Source organism: Pinus tabuliformis, chromosome 3_2 (genome assembly GCF_031772625.1).
Source record: "Pinus tabuliformis cultivar Carrire ecotype Pingquan chromosome 3_2, CPIR1, whole genome shotgun sequence".
NCBI lineage: Eukaryota > Viridiplantae > Streptophyta > Pinopsida > Pinales > Pinaceae > Pinus > Pinus tabuliformis.
In genome coordinates, this window is record NC_142302.1 from 304,706,303 (window position 1) to 304,722,058 (window position 15,756).

Below are 15,756 nucleotides of genomic sequence, written 5' to 3' on the forward strand. Positions count from 1 at the left end.
CCAGAATCGTTTCCTTCAGAGAATATTTTGCCAAGGAAAACAACGCTGCCACTGTCATCTAAAGCCCTAAAGTCGTTAACCAGACTATTGATGTTATTTACGCTCTCCTTATCACAGACCATCGAAGATGAATTAGTAACACAAATCTCCGAGGCTTCTACTCTAATTGCCGAATACCTAGGATCTCTATCACCAAAAACTAAATCTCCTACCTCATTTTCAACGCTAATGACATTGTCCGTTCTGGGAAATTTGTTTCTTAACCTAGAGAACTTCTTGGACTGTCTCTCACGAGCAATCTGACCCTCCTTTTGAGCCTTAAGCGCAACCTTTGCAATAATTATTTTCCATAAATTATTTTCCATAAATCCTTATCAATGATGCTGACTAATTTCAAGTGAGCCGCTAGGGTTGAACGACTGGGCAAGAGCTAACCAGCCATACATTAGGTATTAAATGCCCTTATGCAGGCTGGCCCATCTAGGTATGTCAACAACCCATACTTAGACCCCATGTTATACATACCATCTACGCATAGGGATTTTCCGGCGATTACACCGCACCAGCTGCAGCATGGTTCACTGCTCAGACTTCCCGCTCTCCGATGTAGTTAATGACATGTACCCACATGTATTTAATGTCAAATTCTGTGTAGAGGAGTTCAAACTCCACAGTTGGGCGGGCAAATTTCATATCAAATTGCACAGATGGGCGCTTACATTTTTGATTTGAAAGTTCAAACCTTCCACGATTCATCCGGACTACTTATTCGCAGGGCATGTTGTGTTAAACGATAAGTTCTGCAAAGGCTCTCCACGACATTAGCAATTTGGAAGAAATCCGCGCCTCGGCAATCAAATCTGCTCTCATGACTACAAGTATGATTCTGGGAAGCTCAAGTTATCAACAAATTTGAAAGCCTGGGGTCAAATTCCAGAAGCCCAATTTCAGTTTTGATTCATTTTTTCTCATTTCTGCAGCAACCACAATGGACAATGCGAATGCTCATATAACAAATGACACGGGCTCTTCAACCACAGCATTTGACTTGGGAACAGGGGAGCTAAATCCCGTGAAGCTCTGGACCCCGGGCTGGTCTATGAAAGCGATTCAAAGGACCATTTTCTGTTTCTCTACTATTTTGGTTACAATCAAACCCAGATCGGCAGCATAAGTGGGAACAAATCCTTTGTCTATCCCCGGGATTCGAAACCGGAACTCATCAGCAACCTCAACTATCCATCATGGAAGGCAGATGGATCCTGCATTGTTAGTGACGGCAGCACATGGAGGCCTCCTTACAAATGACCAGTGAAATCTGTGTGGGCGGAAAGTACACTGGCAATGGAAGAGGAGTACAGTGGCAGGAGAGGGATTTTTGCCAAACAGAGAATTATTAACAGTATCTAAGACTAAATGAATGAAGCTGGTTTGCCATTTCGATCGTCTGTAACCTAAATACATGTATAAAATTCAGACGCGTTGGCTGCTTGCAGTGGTTAATAAATCGGGAAGTCCATTGATTAGATGCATCCAGTGGAGTCCGGACAGGCCTGACAGAGAATTGTTGCACAATACGACTTGCTGGTAGAAACACATGACTGCTGCTGCACGAACCCAACTTGCCCATGTTCGACCTCTCAGTGTCTTTCTTCGTAGAATCTAGTAGTTGTTTGAATGCTTTTGGATACGAAGTGGGGATTTTTGAGTCTTAAATTTACTGGGAGGATAAATTAAATGAAGTGGATTAAGATGCAATGTTTTGGGTGGTAGTTTTTACTTTTAAATCTAGTTAAGTTCATAGGCCTGGTCTTTTTAGAATGGGGTTTCAGAATTTTCATTGATAGGGGTGGTCTCTTTAAAATGAAGTTTCAGAATTTCCATTCTTTAAAAACTGAAAAATTATGAACTTATGGATTTAGTTTAATAATTTAGAAATATGTTTAGTGATATACATAATTTAAGATGAAGTCAAGAATTTCCAAATTAATTTTTTGTTTTCCGCCTTTATTCTTAACTAGCCTCACAAATTCTCAACCTTATAAATCTTTTGATAGCTATCAACTTTCATCAGCCATTCTAGCGTGAATTTGAATGGTTGGAATGGTATAGTAAAAGTTTGCAGTTTCACAATTGAATTCATTTAATAACGGCTCCACGAGAATTAAGGAGATCCACCGGGTTTTCTAAACGCGGAAATGAGAGATTTTGACTTGTCGCCTTCCAATAGGTTTCTTCTATTCCATGGAGAATAATCTCGCACCGTTAACGTTTCGGCCCAAGAAAAACAATGTTTGAAAAATATACCCGGAGATCAATGAAGATGTATGGACGTGGGGAGCTCAAGATTCTGACTGTAGTGCTGTTTTCTTCCTTTGAGTTTATTGCATAAAGTATGTTGGAGATTTGAAACGGAGGAGATCTTTGTGAATTTGCCCAAAGCTCAAAGAAGTCGCCTAGACATGACCCATGAAGTTGCTTGACGATTCAATTATTTAGCACTTGGAAAGGCAAAAGACACAAAGTATGAATTCACACATCAAACATGATAATTATAATGAATCTGGTGAAGGGTATTTATCCTTTCCAACTAACTACTTGCCTAAATATCTTGACATGCAACCACACACTAAAAGTCGTCTGTCACTTAATTTGACTTGACTCAACACTCAACCACTTAATCACTTAGTTAATTGACTCTCTATGTTTAGCCAACTCCACATGCCGGAGTAATTACTATTTCTAACAAAAGCGAAGAGAAATTGTAGTTTAAGCCTTTATATAAAATATGAAAGCAATTGTCTATTAAGGTTTTAAATCAAATTACACGGATGGGGTGTTTTTAAGGTTTCCAACCACGTGAGCACGCATGATTGACATGTGTTATAAGGCAATGAAGAAGAAGGACGAAGAGAGCTGAGGTCACCACCTATCTAGCTATGACCTATGTGTGGTGATTTTACCCTCTTAGGGCTCAACCACAACAAACTTTGTCAAATTGCCATAACTGTAGGCAAGTGGCGGGAGAGGGACCTCTTGGTTTGCAATTTCTAGCTTTCGAGTTTGATCATGGATGCATTTTAGAGGAAGGTTCACATGAAGTGGGTGTGTAATGCGAGTGTTAAGTGAGTGTATATAACGAACACTTATCCCTCTTTGGCTTATGATTGTTGAGGCAGTTTTGGGTTTTCTTTATAAGCGCAGGAATTTAGCCCCATGGTTGCGAATCTTCACTAGGGTTTCCAGGATTGCAGTGGTTGACACAATATTTTGTTGGCGCTCTGCAAATTCGCTAAACGTCGCTCTATATAACTACCTTCTTGTTTCAGTGTTTGTTTTCAATTCATGGGTCACTGTGTATCTCTTTGGTTTGGTAGTTTGGCTTGTTATTGCAAGTGCCCATGTTTTTTGTTCTCTTTCTACACAACACAAGGATGGGTCCTTGTTTTGAGCTAGTCCTTGTGTTGCCTTTTTCATCCTCCCAAATTTCTAACTTTGGATACATTTCATTTAGTTTAGTTGTCTAGTCATGGTATGTGGTGTCTAGTACTTGGGCACATTTTCAATTTGGTTCTGAACACATTACGGGCCTAGTCTTCCCAAGGCTAGTTGGTACAATCCTCATATGCCTCTCCCTACTACAAATACACTCCCAAAAGGAAGTTTCCATTCATAAGAGTATAAGGGTGTTTACATTGTTCTTGGTTGATGATGTCCTTCTAATGTTTCGCCTACACTCTCATTCGAGTCCCTACATTACCGAACTATCACCCCTTTACTCTTGTCGTCTTTGGGTTCAATTTCTAGTCATATCAAATATGTCTTCTTACACCATTTATTTCACCCTCGTTTCATCAACCCAATTAAGTTTTTCTATACTTTTTGTTTTCATGGCTCCTCTGATGTGCTAAGCGAGTTGCCAAGGGGACTTCATTTTCTCCACTCTTTGGCTCTGCACTATCAACTAGAAACCTTGCTTCAAATGGTCGTGACTGATAAGCAAGTTGATCACTACTAGTTATTTGGAGGACAAGAGGAGATTAGGAGGATCCTCGAAGATATTAGGTACAATCTGGACTATATTGTCACGACATTAACATGGGTAGAACATTATGTTGTGTCTAATTCAGACTATGGATCACACTCACAACCTCACAACCTAGTTGTTATCAATGCACCAGCAGAAGCTCCACCACAAGGCAAATCCATTGCTCTTTCTCGACGAATTATAGTAGACTAATGGTCTTTTCTAGCACTTGGCTCCTCATTTTTGTATATGCTATGTCTACTTCTCCTATGGTTTTATGGCTTTCGATATGCCTCTGAATGTTATATGTGTGCACTATTTTGTGAGATTGCCCAACATGCACCCATGTATGTAACTACTAATGGGCTACGTTTTATTCCTGTTGTTCTTTTTGGATAAACCGACGATCATGGAATATGATTTCTTCAGTCTATTTGTTTATGGGATCCCACAAACTTTGCTTCATAATATAAATATATTTCTAAAGCTTACAAAAAAAAGGGTTTTAAATCAAATTTAAATATTTTGGGAGCATGTAGTTACATTTTTAAATTAAATTAAATTTATTATTTTTTAAATATATATTCGAAAAAATATAAAGTGATGTTTTACATTAGTGATGATTATGTTGAGTAATATCTATTTAATTCAAAATTTATTTCGTAAAATTTTAATTTTATACTTTGAAATGTTTTAAGAGAGGTTTTTTAAAGTTATAATATATAAAAAAGTTTATAATATAATAAATATTTTGAAATTGAAATTAGGGTGGGTGTGTGTAACTAGCCTAGATCCATCTCAACTCTGGATCTACAAGCGTAGAGAGGGGTCAGACATGTTGATATGAAAACCTCTTTTAGAGTGAAAAGAGATTTGATCCCTCTGGGCTTGGATCTAGGTTGGTTTAATTTCCCCCTTTAAATAGACTACAATCCACATGAATACCATGGGTCAATACCATAAGCCATTTTTATTTTTATTTTATTTTTATAAGGTTATTTGTATTTCATTAGTTTTATTTTTTAAAACCGAGTTAAAATATTTACATTATTTTTTATTTAATTTTCCTTTTTATGTAATTTGACTTAGCCAAAATGTTAAATGTTACATTACATTAGAGCGTCACTACCATATTGGGTGCATTACATTAATATTTTTATTTAATTTTATTTTTGTAGATTTTTTATTATTTTTTTCACAACTTAGTCAAAATGTTAAACATTACATTACAACATTGGAAAGTGCACAATAAGAAAATTGCTTGTACATACTTAATTTCCAAAAAAATTGTGTTCAATTTTCAATTCTTTTAATTGTATATATAGTATGTCTATTTTGAAATAGGGTTTCTATAATTTTAGTTTAATTATAAATAATTATTAAGTGGATGGTAGGGATTTAACCTCTAAGAATATTCTTTGTAGTATACACAAATAAAAGATCGAGATTTATCTCCAAAATAGTTATGCCATTTTTGGTAATTGATTAATTAGGAAAAAAAAGTCATGAACAAGTGTCATATGAAGTGGATTAGTGCACCGATAGTGTGAAAGAGATGTTGTAATGTCATGTCATGTCATGTTCTTGTCTTGACTTATCTTTTTATGTAAACATTTTGCATTGGTCATATTAAAAAAATTAAATCAAATAAAAAAATAAAGTAAATACTTAAAATAAAATTGAGGTAAAGTAGTCAATTACGTTTTGGGCTCTAGGTTTTTGGCAACCAATATCATAATTGATTTAATAGAAACTAATAATTAAAACATCTTCATTAGGAAATTAATAAACAACTTATCAATTTTCTTAGAATGATACTTACATTAGTGATAACGTTGGACAATGGATAATATATTGACTTTTTTTTTTTAATTTAATTCTCAATTCTCTTATATTATTTTTAAAGATATTTATAGTTCAAGAAGAATTCATTACTGACAAAATGTTTATTTAATTTTGTGTCTTCAGACATTTTCCTTTAACAAAAAGTAAAATTAGTGAAAAAAGTGGCGGAGTCTAACTTATAGATGAAATAGCCTTTTCATCAAAATCCTGTGATGCAATCTGTAATGTCTATCTCAAATTATGAGCATTATAAGATTATTAGCATGCATATGATAGCTACATATGCATGCATCACATACATTGCACTAGCATGCATACTAAGTGATTGTAAATATTTGATAAAATAATACTCCTTCATTTAGGAGTTAAATCCTTACTCATCACTGCACATATTTGTCCATTACATTATAATTGATAAATGGTACTTTGATCTCAATGTAATATCAATTATATAATTTTTATATACCTACGGCAGTTCTATATATGGGTGAACATATATAAAATGATGTTATATTAAAGAAACATTGATGAAAGAGTGTTGTGATAAACCCACTCAATGATATAGTTTATATTATATCAAATTTAACAAAAAAACCCGAAATTCAATATATAACAAAGTGCGTTACATGTTAACTTACCCAATATCATACAATATACTTTTTATACATGAATGAATTCTTATGCATATAAGAACAATTAATCAAGCAAGCCCTCAAACCACCGGAAAGGGCATCGTACTTGCATAATAACATATCTAAACACATCCCTATTAACTACAAGCTGGATCACTAAATGGAGGTGACATATATGATCAAATTCCAAAATAGTATTAGAAGGTGATGACCATCATGAATTAAAATAATATTTGCATAGAGGCAGTGGGGAAGTCGCTTAGCGGGGAACAAACCTCTCTGATATAAGGAAATCGATGGTGATGATATGGGGAGTCAATGTGGGGTTCAAGAGGTAGTTCTTTGGTTCTAGGAAAGGGAGACGGATAAAAACAGAGAATTGCAAAGGAGGATTAGTATGAATCGAGGGACAAGCTTGATGCTCGAGATTGAATTGAAAACATAAAAGAAATGGGAAAATGTTCTTGGAGATTTGGGCACAAGGGCTAGAACACTTCAATCCCGAAGTCCTCTAGATCTAGGAATTGACAAGGTTGATCCTAGATAGGTAGGGAGGAATTAGTCGGTTTGTAATGAAAGCATATGAGTTGAAGAAATGCCAACCATTGATTGACATCATAAGGGATAATCAAATATGTACTTGCATCTAATTTGATAGAATTTATAGGAAATTTGTTTGTTTAGTTAAAATCTAATCAAGACTCTACATAATCTCAAGCAAGATTGTGGTTTTTTGTTGCTTGGAAGACATTTTTGAATACATAAATGGATTCAACACACTGGAAAACCCCTCCACATTTGAATTCTACAGATAAACTATTTAAACTCAAGTTTTTAAAATCCCTCTCAGATTTTGATTAAAATTAACCAGAAAAATGCTCTGAAAAATGGCCATTTCAGATATAAGTTAGACTATGCCAAAAAATATACTCAAAAAAGGTTTTTATATCTAGAAAATTTTAATTACACTTTAAATTCAATTACTGCACAAATAGATACAAGAATATGTTTAATATTTTAAATCAATAAAAATTGTTTTAAAGAAACATTTACAAAATTATTTTAAATATAAAATAGAGAGAAATCTATGCACACATATCATAATAGCTTTAATAAAAACTAATAATATAAAAGTTCTCTTAGAATGATACTTACATTAGTCATAACATTGAATAGTAGGTAATATGCTCACCTTTTCTTTTTCAATGCATTTTGAGTTATTCTTTTAGAATATTGTTTAAGATATTATAATTCAAGGAGAAACCGCTACTGAGAAAGGGTTTACTTAATTTTGTGTTTTTAAACATTAATTTAATTTTGATGTTAATCGGTTCGTGCAATTTTATAATAAGTAAAATTAGTTAAAGAATATACTAAAAAAATTAAAATCTAGAAAAGATAAATTACCATTGTAAATTCAATTATTACATAATTACATATGAGAATATCCATCTCAACTCTAATTCTGCCAAGCTTCAAGAGGGATCAAATCTCTTTCCACTATATTAATTCTTTTTTCACTAAGAGGTGATCTTCGTTCCATATGGAAGAGATGTTGTAATGTCTTGTCCTCTCCTATTAGGTAAACAGAAATAATAAATAATAAAATAGAGATAGAAATAAAAATAAATGTTACATGTCATTTTGTCACATTAGGCAAATGACCATTGATTTGGATCTTTCAGTACCCATCAATTTTTTCCAAAGCATCTCCTTGCAAGGCTAGAATCCAAACTATCCCAAAGAGAATGAAATTCCTGGATCCCAAGGCTAAAAAACCTATTTTTGGCTTCATACACTAATCCTAATTGGATCGTTATATTTTTTTCCATCCATCTCAATACATTTGGACTAGAAAAAGTGGAGGAATCAGCTCAAGGGACTGTTTTTACCGGTGGAACCCAGTTTTGCGAAACGGGGTCTGAAACCTTTCAGGAACATTTTGAGGCATCAAATGATGTTTTTTTGGAGGTAAAACTTTGCCGCATAAATGCAACACCTTTTCATGTTATTCTACACCCATAAAGCTTTCCAACGGTGCAAGAATAGCGTCAATCCAAGGCCATATGCAAAATTTATGCCACTCAAAATTTGACCTTTTCGTTTTCACAACTATAGTTTGGGAGGATGTCGCATAAGCCCCCATTATTCATGGAAAAGGGGCTAGCCACGTGTTTTTGATGTAAAAGACTCTAGAAGAGTCTATTTTGTAACTCTATTTAAGAGTTGATGTAGTCAAAATTAACCACTAGTAGGCTATCGGGTGGTGTTATAAACGGGCCACTAGGAGGAAGAGGCATCACCTTCTTTCGAGAGAATTTTGTTCTATAGTTGAGAAAAGATAGCCAAGAGATATAGGAGGTAGCACACACAGAGAGGATCTGTGCACTATAGCAGCCCATGGGCCACATACATTACTTCTTTGTATTTGTATCCATATTTACAGAGAGAGAGAGAGAGAGAGTGAAGCGACCTCACCTTCTAGCTGGGTTTTCTCCCGAAAGGATTTCCCAGAGAGAATATCTTATGTATTATGCTTGTGTGAGCTTATTTTGTAGTTATCTACTTTTCTTCTTGGTTTACTTTTACATGCATGCACTAATTACAGTTAATTTTACAGATCTAGAAATTAAATAAAACTGTAATAGTGTAGAATCTCATACTTTTAATATAATATTATCATATATGTTGTGATGAACTATCCACAGGAATATCCACAGTAGTTTACGGATCATTTGGTATCAGAGCAGGTTTATTTGTTTATTTTGTGGATGTTGTAGGGATCTATATTGATGAGGGCAAAAATCGTAGAACCCTAATCATGGGCGACAAATCTGTAAACGAACCTCATGATCCTACAGAGGTGAGGTTTTCGCATCTCGAAGAAAAACTCGTGGATATGAACTACAATGTCAACCTACTCATGGATACCCTAAGAAATAAGCTGGGGATATTTGGAGAAGAAGGCGGTTCGAATGTATAGGACAAATAAGAATGGGGATAATATGATCGTGAAGATGCAAATAACCATTTGAAGAAAGAACCCAGAAAATATCCACCTAGTTTGAGTGTCGTGAACCAATCCTTCTTTAAAGTGGAAGAAAAAGTCGATATCAAGCCATACCATGATGAGATTGATGCTCTGAAGCTGAACCACTCATTGTAGCAACTAGAAGTTTATTTCAGTGTCCATTAGGTCGAGGAAGGACAGAAGATCTCATTCGCATGACTAAAATTGGAGGATCATGCACTGACTTGATGGGTGAGCCACACAAAAACCTTGACGTTGGAGGGAGAACCTCCAGTGACTAAGTGGGAGGATTTTAAAACCCTCATTAATTCACAATTTTATCCCATTGCATATGTGGAAGATGAGTGGATCTGGTGGCGTTACTTCAGGCAAAAGCCAAGCCAAAGCATGTAGGAGTACACCACAAAATTCAGAGAGATGGCTATAATGTTGGGTATCTCTCCAGAGAACCCAGATGTACTCCTCAAGTATTTGGGGGGTCTGTACCTCCATCTGCATGAGAAATTGATGTTGTTAAAGCCCAAAATGGTGGACGAGGCTTGTGTACAGGCACAATACCTAGAGAACATAGGCCTGAAAAGAGTGCAATCAAGTGGATCGAAGAAAAAGGAGCAACAAGACGCTTCTAAGGATGGGAAGAAGAAGAAGAAAGGGGGAGAAGATAGAAAGACGACAACCACAACACACCAGTACAAAGATCTTAGCAACCGTTGCAACATTGATGGCCATACATAGGAGAAGTGTTGGAAGTTGCATCCAGAGCTAAACTCGAAGAACCAGAAGAAAGAAAATAAGAAGAAGAATCTCATGGCCACTAATTTGAGAAACCAAGTTGAAAGTAGCTCGGACGTGGATGAGAAGATCATCTGTACATCAATGCAGAAGGAGGTGAATTTGATTAGCCTTCAGCAACAGGAAGAGAAAGAATGACCAAAATCTTCCATGCAAAGGTATAGGTCAATAAGACGAAGATTGATTCTCTTTTTTACTCAAGATCACAATGAAATCTCATTGCAGCATATCTGATCAAGAAGTTGGGGCTGGAAGTTTGTGGTCATCCAAATCCATATCCACTCAAATGGGTACATAAGAATGTAGAGCTGAAGGTAATAAAAATGTAAAATTAGATTTGTTATTAGTGTTGATTTTATTGATGAAGTAGATCTGGATGTGGTTCCCCTTGATGTATGTGGAGTCGTGTTTGGGATTCCATACATGTACATGTGTGATGCAATATTTATGAGGAGAGCTAACCAGTAATGGCTCATCAAGGATGGAAAATAATTCATCATCAATGCGCATAAACGCAAGTCGAAAATTTGACTGGTAAATGCCAACCAAGCCAAGAAATTAATCAGTTCTAGAAAGAAGTATGTTTTATTGTTTTTAAGAGAAAATCGGTCTATAGAGGAGTCAATAGAGGCAAGGCATCCCTAGAGGGTTGTACTAAGAAAAAAAACAATAATTTGAGGAGTTTTTACAGGAATACAAGGACGACTTCCGAGAGCCTAAAGGGCTACCCCCTAGGAGAGAATTAAGGCATGAGATCCATCTATTGCAAGACTCCCCATTGCCAAATATTGGGTTGTATAAGAAATCTGTTATAGAAGCAAGTGAGGTGAAGAAACATCTGCAGCAGCTGCTGGAGCAGGGTTTCATTTGACCAAGTACATCACCATGTGGGTCACCCATCATCATTATGCCAAAGAAGGATGGGACTTGGCGGATGTGTATAGATTACAGGACATTGAATAAAATCACACTCAAGAACAGATACCTCTTGCCCAGGATAGATGATCTACTAGATCATTTGTAGCAAGAAAAATGTTTCACCAAGCTGGACTCAAAGCCTAGATATCTCCAGGTTCGAGTCAAAGAAGAAGATACATGGAAGACCGCCTTCAAAACCAGGCAAGGTTTGTATGAGTGGTTAGTTATGCCATTTGGCCTATGTAATGCACTAGCTACATTTATGAGATTAATGAATGTTGTACAGAACCCTGTTATAGATTCATTTGGTATTGTATATTTGGATGATGTACTGGTATATAGTGCTACCTGGGAGGAGCATATTTCACATTTGTCGTAGATGTTCAAAACATTGAAGAAGCACCAACTTCTAGCAATTCTCAAGAAGTGTGAGTTTGCGCAGCAGTCCTTAGTGTATTTAGGATATGTGATTGGTGGAGGAGAATTGAAGATAGATCCTTCCAAGATGGAGGCCATCATGAAATGACCACTGCCTACTAATGTTACTCAGGTTAGGAATTTCATTGGAGCGACACAATACCTGAGGAAATTCATAGCCTCGTTTTTAGTAGTAGCAACACCGCTCCATGCCATAACAACAAGTGTCAAGAGTTTCTAGTGGGGAAAAGGGTAGAAGAAGGCTTTTGACGATTTAAAGAAGAAGATCAGTGAAGCACTAGTTATAGCATTACCAAACTTGCAACATCCCTTTGAAGTGGAGACAGATGCAAGTGGGTATGTTTTGGGAGTTCTCTTGATGCAAGGAGGAAGGCCTGTTTTCTACCATTCTAGAGTATTTTATGGGGCAGTTCTTAACTATCCTATCTACAATAAGGAGCTCTATTCCATGGTGCAATATGCTAATTAGTGGAAGCACTATTTGATGGGAAAGGAGACAATAATCCACATGGATCACCAGCCATTACAATACCTGCAGGCCCAGAATAAATTACAACAGACTATGCATTACAAGTGGATGTGGTTCTTACAACAGTTTCATTTGGTGATCAAGTATAAGAAGGGAAACACAAACAAGTTGGCTGATATGTTTCCAAGGCCACCCACATCCAATATTACAAGATTTGGGGACTCTTATGCACATGGAGCTTTTCACCCATGATGCATATAGAGAGGCATATTGAGAAGATGAGGATTTCAAGGAGGTGTATCAGCATTTGCAGAGTCAGATTCATGTGCACAATGGTGACATCACCATTGACTACCATCTCTAGGATGGGTTACTCTATAGGTTGGCTATGCTATGTGTTCCTAAAGGTGAGTGTTTACCGCTGATTAGAGAGCCTCACACCTCCAAGGTTCTAGGGAAATTTGGTGTAGGGAAGACCGTGGCTAACTTGTAGAGGTATGTGTATTGGCCCAAGATGCAAGAACAAGTAGCTAGGTTCATAAGAGGATGCATGCTTTGTTGTACCAGCAAGCCTAGCAACAAGAAACAGGGTTTGAATCATCCCTTACTTGTACCTACTCGTCCTTGGGAAATCATTTCCATGGAATTTGTGGGAGGTTTACTGACAACCAGGAAGGGACATTACTACCTGTTTGTGGTAGTTGATAGGTTTAGCAAGATGTGTGTTGTGATGCCAAGTAAAAATACCATGAATGAACAAGAAGCAACAAACTTGTTCTTTGGAAAAGTCTAGGTACACTTTGGGATACCAAGGAGCATCATTTTAGACAGGGATACATGATTTATCAGTGCATTCTAGAGTACATTGTGGAAGAAGATCGACACGAATTTGAAGAGATCTACAAGATTCCATCCACACACAAATGGGTAGAAAAAAGTGGTTAACATGAATTTGGTGCAACTTTTGAGGAGTTACAATGAGAAGCATTCGAAGGCTTGGGATGAAAATATGGTATATATACATCATTATTATAACAAAGTGGCTCACACTTCTACAAGAAAGTCCCCATTTGAAATTTGTTTTGGATATTTTCCACCTTCACCTTCGGATATTACATATGGGTAATGAGGAGGATTGAAGGAAGACATTATAAGAGATGCTTTGAGGGTTGAAAATTTTATAGAGAAGATCACGCAGATCCATCTACAGGTATAGGAAACACTGCAAAATTCATAGGTGAAGTATAAGGCCAGGTTGATCAGCACATAATAGAGAAATCATTCAAGGTGGGAGACAAAGTATGGCTACAGTTGAACAAGTCGAGGCTGTAGGGGCCTGGTAAGAAAATTAAGGCTCTAAGGTATGGTCCCTTTAAGACACTGGAAAAGGTTGGTGATAATTCCTAGCGACTCAGTTTAGCACCATATATGCGCATCTACTCAGTTGTAAATGTGGAGAATTTGAAACTCTATGAGCCTTCTATGCTATATTAGGAAGAGGAACAAGTCCTACCTTTTGTGGAGGATTTGGGAACAGACGCTCAGGCAGAGTTGATAGAAGATACAATTTTGTAGAAGAGGTCCAAAACTACAAGACAAGGGCAACAAGACCTTTGGTAGATTGGGTTGAAGGGACAACTTTCAGGCAAAGCTAAAGGGTACACCAGAGAGAAGGCGGAGGAAAAATTTATTCAACTCATTCAGTAAAAGCGTTTGGAGACAAAAATCCTCTCAAAATGGGGAGGTGTGATCCAAATTGGATCATTATATTTTTGGTCATCCCTCTCGATGCATTTTGAGTAGAAAAAGTGGAGGAATTAGCTCACGAGACTGTTTTTAACAACAGGACCTAGTTTGGCGAAATGGGGTTTGAAACATTCTGGGAGAATTTTGAGGAATCAAATGACACTTTTTGGGGGTAAAACTTTTCCGCTTGATTGCAACACATTTCCGTGTTGTTCTACACACATAAATCTTTCCAATGGTGCAAGAATTATGTCAATCAGAGCCTATATGCAAAATTTATGCAACTCAGAAGTTGACCTTCCTATTTTCACATCTGTAGTTCGGGAGGATGTCACATCAACCTCCATTTTTCATGGAAAAGGGGCTAGCCATGTGTTTTTGATGTAAAATACTCTATAAGAGTCTATTTTATAACTTTAGTCAATAGTTTTTGTAGTCAAAATTAACCACTAATAGGCTATCGAGTTGCGTTATAACCAGTCCACTAGGAGGAAGAGGCATTCCATTCTTTCGAGAGAATTTTGTTCCATAGTTGAGCAAAGATAGCCATGAGAGATAGGAGATAGAGCACAGAGAGAGGATTTTTGCATTGTACCATCCCATAGGCCACATACATTAATTCTTTGTCTCTACAACCATATTTCCAGACAGAGAAAGAGAGTGAAGCGATCTCACCTTCTTGTTGGGTTTTCTCCCGAAAGGGTTTCCTAGAGAGAATATCTTGTGTATTATGTGTGTGTGAGTCTATTTTTTCATTCTCTAATTTTCTTCTTGATTTAATTTTACATGCATGCAATAATTACAGTTAATTTTACAGATCTAGAAATTAAATAAAACTATAATAGTGTAGAATCTCATATTTTTAATATAATATTATCAGATTTGCTGTGACAAACTGCCTAGTGGAATATCCACAACAGGAATCATGCGCACTTCCCTAGTCAAATTTTTCACATACGCATAAAATTCCATTAGAAGCTATGCACTGTCTTACACTATGGCCTGCACACATTACTTAATGCATGTAAAAATAAAAAGTAAAGTCTAGAAGCATTGCTAGTTGAATCTTTCTCAACTAACAAGCTTTAAATGGATTCCTATTCAGACCTGATCCCTCCCATCATGGAGCTACTTTCCTCTCTTTGTGGAACCCCTATCCAACCATTTGTGGATATCATCCCTTTGGAAATGGATCCCAAACTGCGCGCCCCTCACCGACCCCCCCAACTTATAAAGCTAACACAGGCTTGAGCATTGAGGAGGACTGTTGGAAGTAGGCTTATGCTGCAGAAATAAAGCTAGGAGGTTATTCATCCAAGGAGAGGGCTGTATTCACACCATTAAGTAGCCTCCTACTCTCACAAAAAAAATATATAGAATTTATGGATCAAGACAACTGCATTAGATTTTTTTGCTATCAAGATATAAGTGGAATATATTGTACCAATTTAACTCAAAACAAAAATTGAAATGGATGCTCTTGATCCCATTGATGGATCAAAACACATATAAATAGTCCCAAACTGCACAAGTCTTTCTATAGTGTTTTTAAATTAAATGATATCATGGCATTGTCACTAATTTTTTGAACTTTTCACTCATTTGTAAAATGCATAATTCTTTAACTTTTCTGAATTAAAAGATTTTATAGCATTGCTGCCATTTTTTGAACTTCACTGCAAAAGAAAATTCAATAGCTTTTCTCAATTAAATAATATCATGGCATTGATGTTATTTTTTGGAACTTCCAGTCAATTGTAAAATACATAATTCTCTCAATTTTAATATTTTTGAACTTCTCCCTCAATTGTAAAATGCATAATTATTTCCATACCTTCTCTCAATACAATAATAGCAT

General features: G+C 36.3%; 1 long non-coding RNA gene across 1 annotated transcript; it reads left to right on the forward strand.

Moving 5' to 3' along the window:
• Positions 1 to 737: 737 nt before the first annotated feature.
• Positions 738 to 1,644, forward strand: LOC149180770 (uncharacterized). The gene is made up of 2 exons (XR_016257489.1): positions 738 to 878; positions 981 to 1,644. It is a non-coding gene; the product is annotated as an uncharacterized LOC149180770 (long non-coding RNA).
• Positions 1,645 to 15,756: the final 14,112 nt, after the last annotated feature.